This window comes from Syzygium oleosum, unplaced genomic scaffold (assembly GCF_021117445.2).
Source record: "Syzygium oleosum isolate NSW1041296 unplaced genomic scaffold, Sole_v2.1 Sole_v2.45, whole genome shotgun sequence".
NCBI classification, from domain to species: Eukaryota; Viridiplantae; Streptophyta; class Magnoliopsida; order Myrtales; family Myrtaceae; genus Syzygium; species Syzygium oleosum.
The window spans coordinates 2,031,994-2,044,773 of NW_026607529.1; positions in this window are offsets into that span (position 1 = coordinate 2,031,994).

Genomic DNA, 12,780 nt, shown 5'->3' on the forward strand with positions numbered 1-12,780 from the left:
TTCTTCCTCAGGTTCTTCAATCTCAATATTATCAATAGACGACTGAACAGATTGCAAAGAAATTACTTCAAGCTCTACCTTCTCCACAACACTTTCTAGATTTTCATGACAAAGAACAGATGACTCCTTGTTAGGATAAAGCATAGTAGACTCATCAAAAGTAACATCTCTGCTAATAATAATCTTAGATGAATTAGCACACCAAAGTCTATAACCCTTTACACCAGAAGCATAACCAAGAAAGATGCATTTTTTGGCTCTAGGCTCTAGGCTCTAATTTGCCTTCACTAACATGTGCATATGCTGGACATCCAAATACTCAATGAGAAGAATAATATGCAGGTTTACCTTACCATACCTCCTCGGGAGTCTTGCACTCAATAGATGTGCAAGGAGAACGATTTATCAACCAAGCAGCTGTATTAATTGCCCCAGCCCAAAACTCTTTGCCTAAACAAGCGTTAGACAACATACACCTAGTCCTTTCTAATAAGGTTTTATTCATGTGTTCTACAATATCATTCTGCTGCGATGTATTCACTGTAGTATGATGTCTTACAATGCCTTCCTTTTTGCAGAACTCATTAAACTCACCTCCACAAAATTCGAGCTCATTATCTGCTCTTAGTCTCTTGATCTTCTTACCGGTCTGCTTCTCAATTAATGTTTTCCATTGCTTAAATGTAACAAAAACATCATTCTTTTGCTTTAGAAAATAGACCCAAACTTTCCTTGAAAAATCATCAATGAAAGTAAGTAAATACCTTGAACTAAGGCCTTTTGAAGGAATTTTCGCAGGCCCCCAAAGATCAGAGAGAATATAATCCAAAGTGCCTTTTGTTGTGTGAATTCCTGTCTTGAAACAGACCCTTTTTCTATTTTTCAAAGGCACAATGCTCATAGAAATCTAGTTTTCCAATTTTCTGACCACACAAAAAACCTCTCTAACTCAGCTCCTTTATCCCTCTAATACTCATATGGCCTAATCTCATATGCCATCATTTCGTGATGTCTGATTCTGGCATAAACGATGAAACTGCAGCTGAACCAGTAACTATAGTACCTTACAGCTGATATAAAGTTCCAATTTTTAGACCTTTCATCAACAGAAGTGAAACTCTCATGATTTTCATAACTCCTCCTTCAGTTGTAAACTTACAACCATTAGCATCAAGTGTACCCAAAGAGATAAGGTTCTTCTTCAAATCGGGAACATGTCTGACATTCTCCAAGGTTCTGATCATGCCGTCATGGAACTTAATACTGACAGTTCCAATCCCAACTGCTTTACATTTAGCATTATTTCCTATTAGAATAACTCCATCATCACATTCGTTGTACGTAGAGAACCAATCACAATAAGGACACATGTGGTACGAACAGCCTGAATCAAGAATCCAGCTATTACTAAATTTGTCTTTATCATTTGCAATCAATAACCAATCTTCGTTTTCTTCTTCAGCAATACCAGCTTGAGCGGGATTTTCGTTTCCCTGATTCTTCCTATTCTGGTAGTTCTAATTGTTTTGCCGATTTATATTCCCTTGATTTTACTGATTCTGATTATTTTCTCTTTGCTTCTTTGCCTTTAGTTTCAGACAATTTATCTTGATATGCCCCTTAGACTTACAATAGTTGCAAATCAATCCCTTTGCTTCAATTTTGATATGCTTTTGCTATTATTGTTTCTCTCAATAGATCTTCCTCTAGCAAATAAACCAGCCTTATGGTCATTACTGCTTTCAAAAGTCAATTTTGTATCTAGTTTCTGCTTATCTAGAAGACTAGTTTTGACATCTTTAAGATCGATAGTTTCTCTACTAACAATCATGGTCTCTCTAAAATTCTTACAAGAGGGAGGTAGTGAAACTAGCAGTAAAAGAGCTTGATCCTCATCTTCAATCTTAACATCAATACTTCTTAATTCAGAGATAATAGCATTGAAATAAGAAATATGAGACTTAAGAGAAGCACCTTCAGCCATACGAAGAGTAAAGAGTCGTTGCTTGAGCCTCAACCGATTGGTGAGAGATTTTGTCAAATAAATACTCTCTAATTTTGTCCATGAACTTGAAGCTATTTTCTGATCTAGTACCTCCTGCAGAACTTCATTTGTGAGACACAACTGAATAGTAGATAAAGCTTTTTCATCTAATTATTCCCAAGTTTCATCCGACGTGCCAATTGGTTTCTTCCCTTTCCCAAATAGAGTTTTCTTCAAACCCTGCTGCGTAAGAACAGCCAACATACGAACTTGCCATAGGTTGAAACTGTCGCTCACATCAAACTTCTCAATATTAAATTTCGTTGTTAAACTTGAAGCCATAACCAGAAGATCGAAAAACCTCAAGGCTATGCTTCCAGATTGTTATGACTAATATGGAAACAATAACGAAAATAAAACTGAGAAGAATAAAGAACACTAAAATTTATGTGGAGAACCCTTGAGGGAAAAATCACGGGGAGAGGAGAAGCAAAATCCACTATAGAATGTTGAGGATTACAAAAAGGTGGGCAAAAGGACACTATAAATGCCATAAGTTATGTACGGAGATCACTCTGGTGCCATAACTTTTTTTGGATCACTTTGGTGTCAACTTTTTTGAAAAACGATCACTTTAGTGCCAATGCTGACATGGTCGCCGGAAATCTGACGTGGCTCTTTTTTTGGCCGGAATTTTGGCCGGAGTCACTAAAGTGATCTCTTTTCCTCTGACTTGGCGTCAAAGTGATCCGAAAAAAAATTATGGCACCAAAGTGATCTCCGTACACAAGTTATGGCACTTATAGTATCCTTTTGCCCAAAAAGGTGGCTCAAAAGCTAAAGACTCTTTCTGCCTTAACTTCTTAACCTAACAACTTGAGAAAGGCAATATTTATATTGCCTCCAAGCCCTAAAGTTGGCCCAAGCCCATAAAGAATTTAAGACATACTCAATAATATAGATCTCTATTTCTTGTTTTTGCATGATATTGTACCTTCTGCTAACATGAAGATGTAACCGGTTGTCGACTTGATGTCATTCTGACACCCAGTAAAGCCTACATTTGAATATCCTACTTGTTGTAGGTCTGAACATGTCTATGAATCATCATATAGTCTCTTGTTCTCTTTAAGTACTTCAAAAACTTCTTGGCAGCAATTTAGTGATTGTCAATTTGACAGATATTTGCCTAGAAGTCCTATTGCAAAAGTAATGTCTAGTCCGGTGCAAACTTGAGTGTACCTGATACTTTCAAGTGCACTAGCATAAGTATGTCCTTCATTTGAGCTTTCTCAATATCTTAATTAGGACACTATGTAAGACTCAGTTTATTACTCTTAATGACAGGAGCAATTCCTGGCTTGCAATCATGCATAAAAAATCTTTTCAAAATACGATCAACATATACCCTCTGAGACAAACCCATTATACGACGAGAACGATTCCTGTAGACCTCAATGCCAGGACAAAAGACACCTTACTAAGGCCTTTCATGTCAAAATTCTTCGACAATATTGGCTTTGTCTCATGCAATAATCCAAGATCATACTCGCAAGCAAGATATCATTTACATAAAGTACGAGAAAAATTAATTTTCTCTCACTAACCTTGTAGTATATACACAGATCCACTTTGTTCTCAACAAAATCGAAAAAAGTGACAACACTATTAAACTTTAAGTACCATTGTCTAGAAGCTTGCTTGAGGCCATAAATTGACTTTTTCAGTCTTCACACAAGCTTACTTGAATAATCTGCTACAAAACTTTCGGTTTGCACCATATAAACCTTCTCTTCAAGGTCTTCATTCAGAAAATCAGTTTTAACATTCATCTGGTGTAACTCCATATCAAAATAAGCAACTAATGCCATGATCACTCTGAAAAAATCTTTAAAAGAGACTGAAAAAAAAGTTGCTTTACTCCTTCTCTTTGAGTGAAACCCTTGGCTACCAGTTTGGCTTTAAACTTCTCAATCTTTCCTTTAAAGTCCCTTTTAGTCTTATACACCCATTTGCAGCCGATGGGCTTATCACCTTCAGGCAATTTAATAAGCTCCCAAATACCAGTATGTTTCATAGACTACATCTCGTTTTTCATTACATCCAACTGTAGATTTGACTGAAGATAAGAAACAGCGTTTGCATAAGGCACTGGGTCAACCATACAGTCAATAGTTTGGTGGTATAGCCGATCATCTCTGCCTAATAGATCACCTGAGTGGAGCTTCTTCAACCTTATCCTACACTCGAGGGGCTTGAAGAACTTCATCAGAAGCTGCCTCAACAGCAAGATCCTGGACCACAACAAGCTCAGTCTGTGGGGTGGGATGCTTCACAATCGTATGTATAGGTAGAGAAAAGACACACTTGTCGCCCATCATACTGTTATCCTCAATAGTCTGTGAGCAATTACCCTTTTCGGCCACATCAAATTTCAGAAACTTCATTGTTTGTGATTCCACAATTTTTGTGCCTCCATTGGGATTATAAAACCGATACCCCTTCAAATGATTTGGGTAAGATATGAAGTAACACCGAATGATTCTGGAGTCTAACTTACTTGATGTTGGATCATATAACTTTATTCTGTAGGACATCCCAAATCTTAAGATGGCTCAAGCTAGGTTTATGTCCAATCTATAACGCAAAAGGAGTCAATGAAAAAGCTTTGGTAGGAATACAGTTTAGTATGTAGAGAGCTGTTTTCAAACCTTTACCCCACTGAAAATCAAGTAAATTGGTCTTACTAATTATACTCCTCATCATTTCCACAAGGGTGAGATTACGTCTTTCGGCCACATCATTTTGTTCAAGACTCCCAAGCATAGTAAATTGAACTACTATCCCAGAATCCTCCAAGTATTTGGCAAATAGCCCTTTAAGCTGTCCAGCATTTCCATTATTGCCATAATACTCACCACCACGGTCAGATCTAACAACCTTTATGACTTGTCCCAATTGTTTTTCGACTTCAGTCCGAAAAATCTTGAACTTGTCAAGAGACTCAGACTTTTCCTTAATCGAGTACAGATAACCATATCGGGAATAGTCATCAATAAATGTGATGAAATAAAGATTTCTACACAAGGTTACCGTATAGGGTCCACCAATATCAATGTGGATGACCTCCAATAGGTCAAAACTACAAACTACAGTTTTCTTCTTTATCTAAGTCATCTTACCCTCTACATCAGTCTACGCAAGTCTCTAGGTCACTTTTAAGAGCAGGTAGAATGTTGGGCTTTATCATCTTTTCCACTTTTTTCTCTAGAAATGTGACCAAGCCATTTATGCCACAACGCATAAAAATGTTCCTTAGGTAGAAGTCTTTTGGAAACAATCTTTTCAGCCGTACAAGCGACATAATATTATTGGGAGTTAAACACAATTTGTACAATCCATTGGACATATTGTAGCACCCAACCTTATTTGAATTAAAGAACATAGAAACAATGTTGTTTCTTATTTTAAAAGAGTAGCCATACATGTCTAGACATAATACGGAAACTGAGTTACGTCTAAAGGAAGGTACATAAAATGTGTTTCTTAACATCAAATTAAAACTAAAATCTAGAATTAAAATAACATCTCACACGAACTTAACTAAGTTCGACTCTATTGTTGTTTCACACGGTGAGTTTTGATTCATTCTGATTTGGCTTCTTATGGTTTATGAATCCTATATGGTAAATGCAACATGATTTGTTGTACCACTGTCTAGCCACCATGAACTGGATGGGCTTCCAATAGGTTGGATTCACAAACAAATGCCAAAGAATCATCACTTATGCTTGGACAATCAAGTTTTGTATTTATTGTAGTCTTTTTTTATGTGACATTTCTTCTTACAAAAGAAGCAACAATCACCATCCTTCTTAAAGGATGTTTTCTTAGGACCTAGACTGTCATAATGACTAGTGGTCTTATGAGTTCGTTTATGAGTATGATTTTTGGACCCTTACTCTTCTTGTTCCTAACCCCACTTAACCACCATACCTCATGTTGAAGGGTCCTTGCAGATGTGTCCCAATCTCAATATTAGACGAGACATGGTTCCTAGCCTCCAAGGCTTTCATCGTCTATTTAGCAGTGCAGTCAGCTGGCAAACCACTGTTCAAGTAGTCCTGAATGGATCACTTCATAGATAAGAAGCAAATCAAATGGCTTTTTTCTCAATCATCAAAGTGTGCTTTCTTAGGTTTTGTACTGGTGGTAGTGAGATTTTCTGACTTTTCCTTAGTAAAAGTAATATAAATATCTACTAGCTCCATCCCAAACAAAAAATCATCTTTCCATTTCTTAAAGTTTAAACCAGTCAGAATCTCCATCGAAATGGAGTTACCGTTTATGGAGAAGGTGACTGATTTGACAAGTAACGTATACAATTAACATTATGTGAGTAACGTAACTTAAAATCGTATGAGTACACATCATGAGAGTTACATACATCATCATATAAACACATTTAGGCAAAATACATGACAAGCGGTTGTATGCTCTCCGCATGATAGCGGCCATGAGAATATATTCCAACCTTCATGAATTCACCACCTTTGGGTATATGAACTACTTGGATTAGTCACTTCTCAAGCATATGTTGTACATGTTTCCTCCATGAACTAATACACAATCACCTCCTTTGAGAGTATGAGCATGCATTCGAATAGGAGATATTCCACCACAATATGAGACCGATATTTTTCAAACCCAACCAAGAGTGCCACTTTGGCAGTCACAACCCAATTGAATCCTTGAAGCTCTCTCGTACTAGGGATATAAATTTTATTTCTCACATTTACCATATTCATGTGATTTTAGACTTAAAGACAGGGGCAATTTGTCATTAAAATCACATGTCATGCCAATTACATTACTCTATTCATTGATACATGTGAAACCTTATACATGCTATCAATGAATCACACTCTACACATTCTTTATGTGATGATATACATGTGAGCTAACAACTGTATTTCCGAAACCAGAGAGAAATATAGGAAAATACGCAAAAAAATAACCTAAAAATACATGTATATAGGGTTTTGTACATATTTTCACATTGTAAAAGCATCAAACATGTAAATTAAATACACCACTTATTAGAGCATCTCAATTCAAGCACGCTGGTACCAAGAACGCTCCGAACGGAGCCTAGATGCACCTTTACGCTCCATCGGTGGGTGCGGCATGTGAAAAGCACGCTCCGATGGTCCTGAATTGGTCTAGGCTCTTCGCTACCTGGGGTTGTGGTATGTTCCAAGGGTTGGGCTGTTCGCCCACATTTCATTTGATGGTCAAAGGCGAATTGAAAGCTAAGCAGTGATAATTCGAAAGATTCCCTAGGGGAAAACAAATAAAACTTTCTTGCTTTGACCAGCCTTCGAAATTATTTGCTACAAAAGGGTTTTTTTTAGTGAACGTGTCACGATTAATTACTCCTATAAGCAACTAGAAAGAGATTATTTAACCAAAAAGAATTCAGTTAAGGAATTAAAGTAGTTTATCTTTTAGCCCTTTATCAGCGTCTTTTGGAAGCAGTATGGGCTAATGAGGCCAGTTTTAACGGTTCGACTAGTCAACGGTCAACGGTCAACTTGGGATCGGGTCACTAGGTCGGGTTGGGTCGGGTCACCTGGTTAATTGGATTGGGCCAATGGAGTCGACCTACGTCACGGGTTACCCTAGCGGCGAGGCCCGCACGTAGGGGCACGTACGGCGTCCTCTGGTAGCTTGTACCACTCAAAATTCTCGATTCAACAAGCTCCTTCCATTTATGTGATCAAAAATAATTTTTAACGGACAAAAAATCATGAAAACGGGCCAAATTCGTACGTTCCAGACCTAGATTATGGTGGCTCTAATACCACATGTAAGCCACGAAAATGGCACCCTAAGATCTCTATAGCTAGAATCTAGAACACAATAATTGGAAAAAGGGATTTGCGCACCTAGTTTAGAATCCATCCTTCTTGATGCTGAATAGCAACAATCCTCAGCGCAAGTGCTTTTCCTTTATTACCCCATGTGTCATTGGCTCAATGAGACTGCCCCTCATGATAGTGTTTTGTAATTGCTTCTTATGTGGGGTAATTTGTGCATTAGTGTTAAAGCAGAGACTTGAACACTATTTATAAAGTTTTAAGCCACAGGCTCTCTCATCATAGGCCGGTCTTTACTCGGCCCACAACCAATCTTATATTAGATTAATTAATATTTTTTATATCGTACCTTATTAGACATATATGGTAAGTTACGATATAAAAATTCTTATACATATATGGTAAAATACCTCTAACTCAACTCTAGTGCTCTTTTCACAAATTCTAAGCCTTGAAGATTGTCATTAACACCAAATTTCGATTGGAAAGAGGACGTCATACGTCTTCCACCTCGTTTGATAGAATGAGCTACTCTTGCCAGCGACCTACTGCTCCTGCCAATGATCTGCTGCTCCTGTCTGCGATCTGATGTTCTATCTTTTGGTCCTTCAAAATATATTAGCGATCATAGCTCTACCCAGCTATTCACCTTTCCATGGTCTTTCCAAGCTTTACCAAACGTTCTCGTTCTTAGACTATTCCATGGTCCTTCCAAGCTTTACCCAACATCCTCGTTCTAGGCTTGTTCACCATCTGTCAGGACCTTCCAAGTTTTACAAAACTTCCCATTGTAGGCTTATTCACCTTCTAACATATCCATCCAGCTTGTAGATACTTTGACACTCAATACCTTTTTCATTCTTGATAGTGGCAATGATCCCTTAATAATGGCATAGCACTCCTCATATTAGTTTAGCTACTATCTGCATATTGACTTGTGCATTTATCACCCAATTGTACATCTCATTATTTTCTTATTATATATGAACTTCATGTCATGTTATTTCCTCACCATAATTGAATTTCGAGTTTACCATGCCCAAGCCGTGTTGTTTCTCAAATCATCATTGATGTCTGCATCCGAACGGACTGTATCATACACAGTTTTACACACAAATGAAGTCATGCTTAGGAAATTAATAACGACGATAATTATGTGTTTTGGTGACATCTCAATTTTAAAAGAATATATCACACATGCTTATGAAATTAATGGATGAATGATTTAGGTGTCACAAAAAGTAAGGGGAAAATTACTAAAAAAATCCTAAATCTATTGTAATTGTGCCAATTCAGTCCTAAACCTTTCAATTTGGCTAATTTAATCCTAAACCTTCTAACAATTTAACAATTTAATCCATACGGCTAATTTTGGCCCAAAATCGTTGACGTAGAGCCAATTATTCTATGTGACGCCGTCAGCACAAATGTAAACAATTTTTATAATTTTTAAAAAGAATTATGAATTTTTTTATTATTTTCTCTTTTTTTTCCTTTTTATTTTATGCTTTTTCTTTGTGCCTGGTGAGGTTGCTGGCAAACCTTGCCATTGCTGGGCGAGATAGGCCTCACCAGGGCTAGGCTGGGGAGACTCAACCTCGCCAGCGGCTAGGCTGGCAAGGCATGACCTCGCCATATCTTGCTAGGGTCGAGCCTCACCGGCCATGGCGAGGCCTGACCCTTGCAACCCAGCCATCAGCAATGGCCACCTCACCGGCCACAATGAAGAACAGACAATAGAAAGGAAACAAAAGAGAAAATATATAATTAAAATAATAAAATTTTAAAGATTATAAAAATTATCCATGTTAGTGCTGGTGACGCCACGTAGGACGGCCGGCATCTCGTCAACGATATCCGGCTAAAGTTGGACGGATGAACTGAATTGGCAAATTGCTAAAAGGTTTAGGAATAAATTGATTAAATTAAAAAGTTTAGAACTGAATTGGTACAACTGCAATAGGTTTATGATTTTTTTGGTTATTTCCCCAAAAATAAGACTACAATACTAAAAGATTTTCATGGAATGTTAATCTGTCCAATGTGTAACTAAACCGTTGGACCTATGATCATAGATCGTTTGACTAGCTCCTTCACATATCCACCTAGGTAGCTGACTTTCCCATGACTGTCTGGGCCCATGGGTATCCAATCGATCAAGATCTACCTGAATGGATTGATGACGACTCTAGTCTGATTGTTTAAGTTCCTGAATATATTCACACCCCGTAGAAAACCCGAACCCAGAATTCAGAAAGATCCTAGTATTCGAGGTGCTAGTAGCTGCAGCTGACGACCCTGGTCCACAAAATTCGAGGTGCTACAAGTGCTAACAGCTAAAATATAAAAAATAGAAAGAAAATGTTGCTTAATAATAAAGGAAAGGGAGTGACCATTTCCACAACCCTCAAAAGCAATTTCGTTGAAGAAACATGAATGCCCTCGTACAATCTTCGCTACTTCTCTCTAGGTCATTGCCTTGGAAGGTCTGAGAAGCCCAGTTCGACGGATGAGCAGTTTATCCCATTATCTCTTGCACCATCAACCTTGGAGAGGAGGGGGATTTATTTGAGATAAGGATAAATGCATTGAAAATCCTAAAATTTATCATAAAAATATAAATAAAAACTTTCAAAAAGTGCAACTAAGTCCTAAAATTTATTATAAAAGTGTGATTGAGTCTTAAAACTTTCAAAAAGTGCAATCAAGTCCTAAAACTTGTCAAATTAGTCAAATTCCTTCCGTTGATTGCACTTTTTGAAAGTTTTATGACTCGATTGCACTTTCGTAATAAGTTTTAGTACTTGATGGCATTTTTTGATGGTTTTAGGACTTGATTGCACTTTTTGAAAGTTTTAAAACTCGATTGGATTTTTGTACACTTATCCCTTTAAGTTAAAACAAGTTGACGTTACCTTACTATCTTAAACATATGCAAATGAAATTTATCAGTAAATGATGTGGAGCCTCTGTGGTCCTCATCCTCCCTTGACTGTTTTGTCCTTTCACGTTTGGAATCATTCACGAAGGAACAAAAGTCTAATTTGCTGTCCATGCCTAACAGGAACATATCTTAACCACATCAAATCTCATTTCTTAACACGGAAGCCTTGTCGTAAAGCACAAATTAACTGTCTAAAGTTTCTTTGGCAAGAGAAGGAAACACGCACATTTAAACCGTAAAGTGCTTCCGTCCGTGAGTTTTTGTTTCGTCCACATTTTAATTAGAACGATATCAAGATGCTGTTTGCTTATTTGTCACGGAAAAAGAGTAGTTGTTGCAATAAGCTAACATCATCTCTAACATGTAATTCCAATTTTTGATTGACAGTGTAAAATTTCTTTCCCCTAACTTTCGCCTTCCCTTAGAAAACGATCGTATTGTAATTCAGTCTCATCTAGAACTATTAATGAGACTTCTTTTTCTAAATTGCGCACAATACGATATTACCAAAGGAAAACCTTGAAAAGATTTAATTAAATTAAAAGTACGACCTAGTTACTAAACTAACTTCAGCATTTAACGTACGAGGTTCGCTCTTTGACCAGAGTGCATATTCAGAACTAGATTCAACGGTTTGAAAAAATTCCCAAGAGAAGAAGAAAAGGTATACTATCGTGTATCCACATTTTTTCAACCTCCTCAGTCAACACATTTGACCTCGTGGAGTAAATCTGATGGCTAATGCATCGTAGAAAAAAGAAAGTAAAAATTATTCTGGTGGCTATGAACTAAATGTGGTCCTCACCTTGTTAAGAAAACGAATCAACCCTTCAATGTAATTATCAACCAGAGCCCAAAAACGTTGACACGGAATGGATAAATTTCATCATAAAACACCGCATCGATCTCTCGCCTTTGTATTAGTCAAATAGTTCAAACATAGATTACGTTGAAAGTTCATGTTAGTAGAATTTTTATATAATAAACCACGCCTTCATCTAACAACTTAAGCTTTTAGAACAATCGGCAGTGGTTCCACAAATTCTGACATGATATCAGAGATAGGAAATCCTGAATTCAAATCTTCTAGGCCCCTTATTGCCTCCTCAATTGCATAATTCCACGCCTTAAGCTAAGGGCAAAATCCAACCTACGTATGAAGGGGAGTGTTAAAATATTTATATAATAAATCACACCTTCATCTAGCAGCTTAAGCTTTTTTTTTTTTGGTAAGGAAGCAATTTAAACTTTTTTTTTTTGGTTAAAGTAAGTAGTATATAACTTTTCAACGCGCATTTTACAGCAAGTGAGGCCGAACACAAAAACCTTGTACCTGAAGAGACAAAGGTGTGAAGCAGTTTAAACTTTTATAACACTAGTTTAAAAAAAAAAACCACCTTGAAGTAGTGCCGGTTTCACAAGTAACATCCTCCAATGCACTTTGTCTCAATTAACATCCTAAGGCAGTTAATTGTCTCTCTATTAACCCCTCGACTCATTGACGGCCAAATTTCTCGTTGGACGGCAAGCACATAACTTTCACGTGACATTTTTCGCGGCTGAGAAAGGGGCATTTTCTTCGTAAGATTATCATATCTGACGCAAATGCACTTCGGTCAAAATCCCCATTCTATGATAATTCGCTTGAAGGTGCTATTTGCGAGACCGGCGTCACTTCATGGTGTTTTTCTGGAATTGGTCGGGTGTTCAAATGATTCAGAACACTGCATTGTTAGCAAAAAAAAAAAAAAAGCTTAATAATGTATAGTAACAAAAAAGCACATAAGCATGCATGCAAAAAAATGAAAAAAAAAGAATAATAAAAATTGAAAAGAGGACTTTCAAGAAATGAATTTAAATGGCTATAAAATTAGGAAGATGTAAATTCAAATTTAAGATGCACGTATAGAGACTTACGAGATAAAGTGTTTACTATGTCGACCTCATAAAACTATAAAAATTTTGATCATATT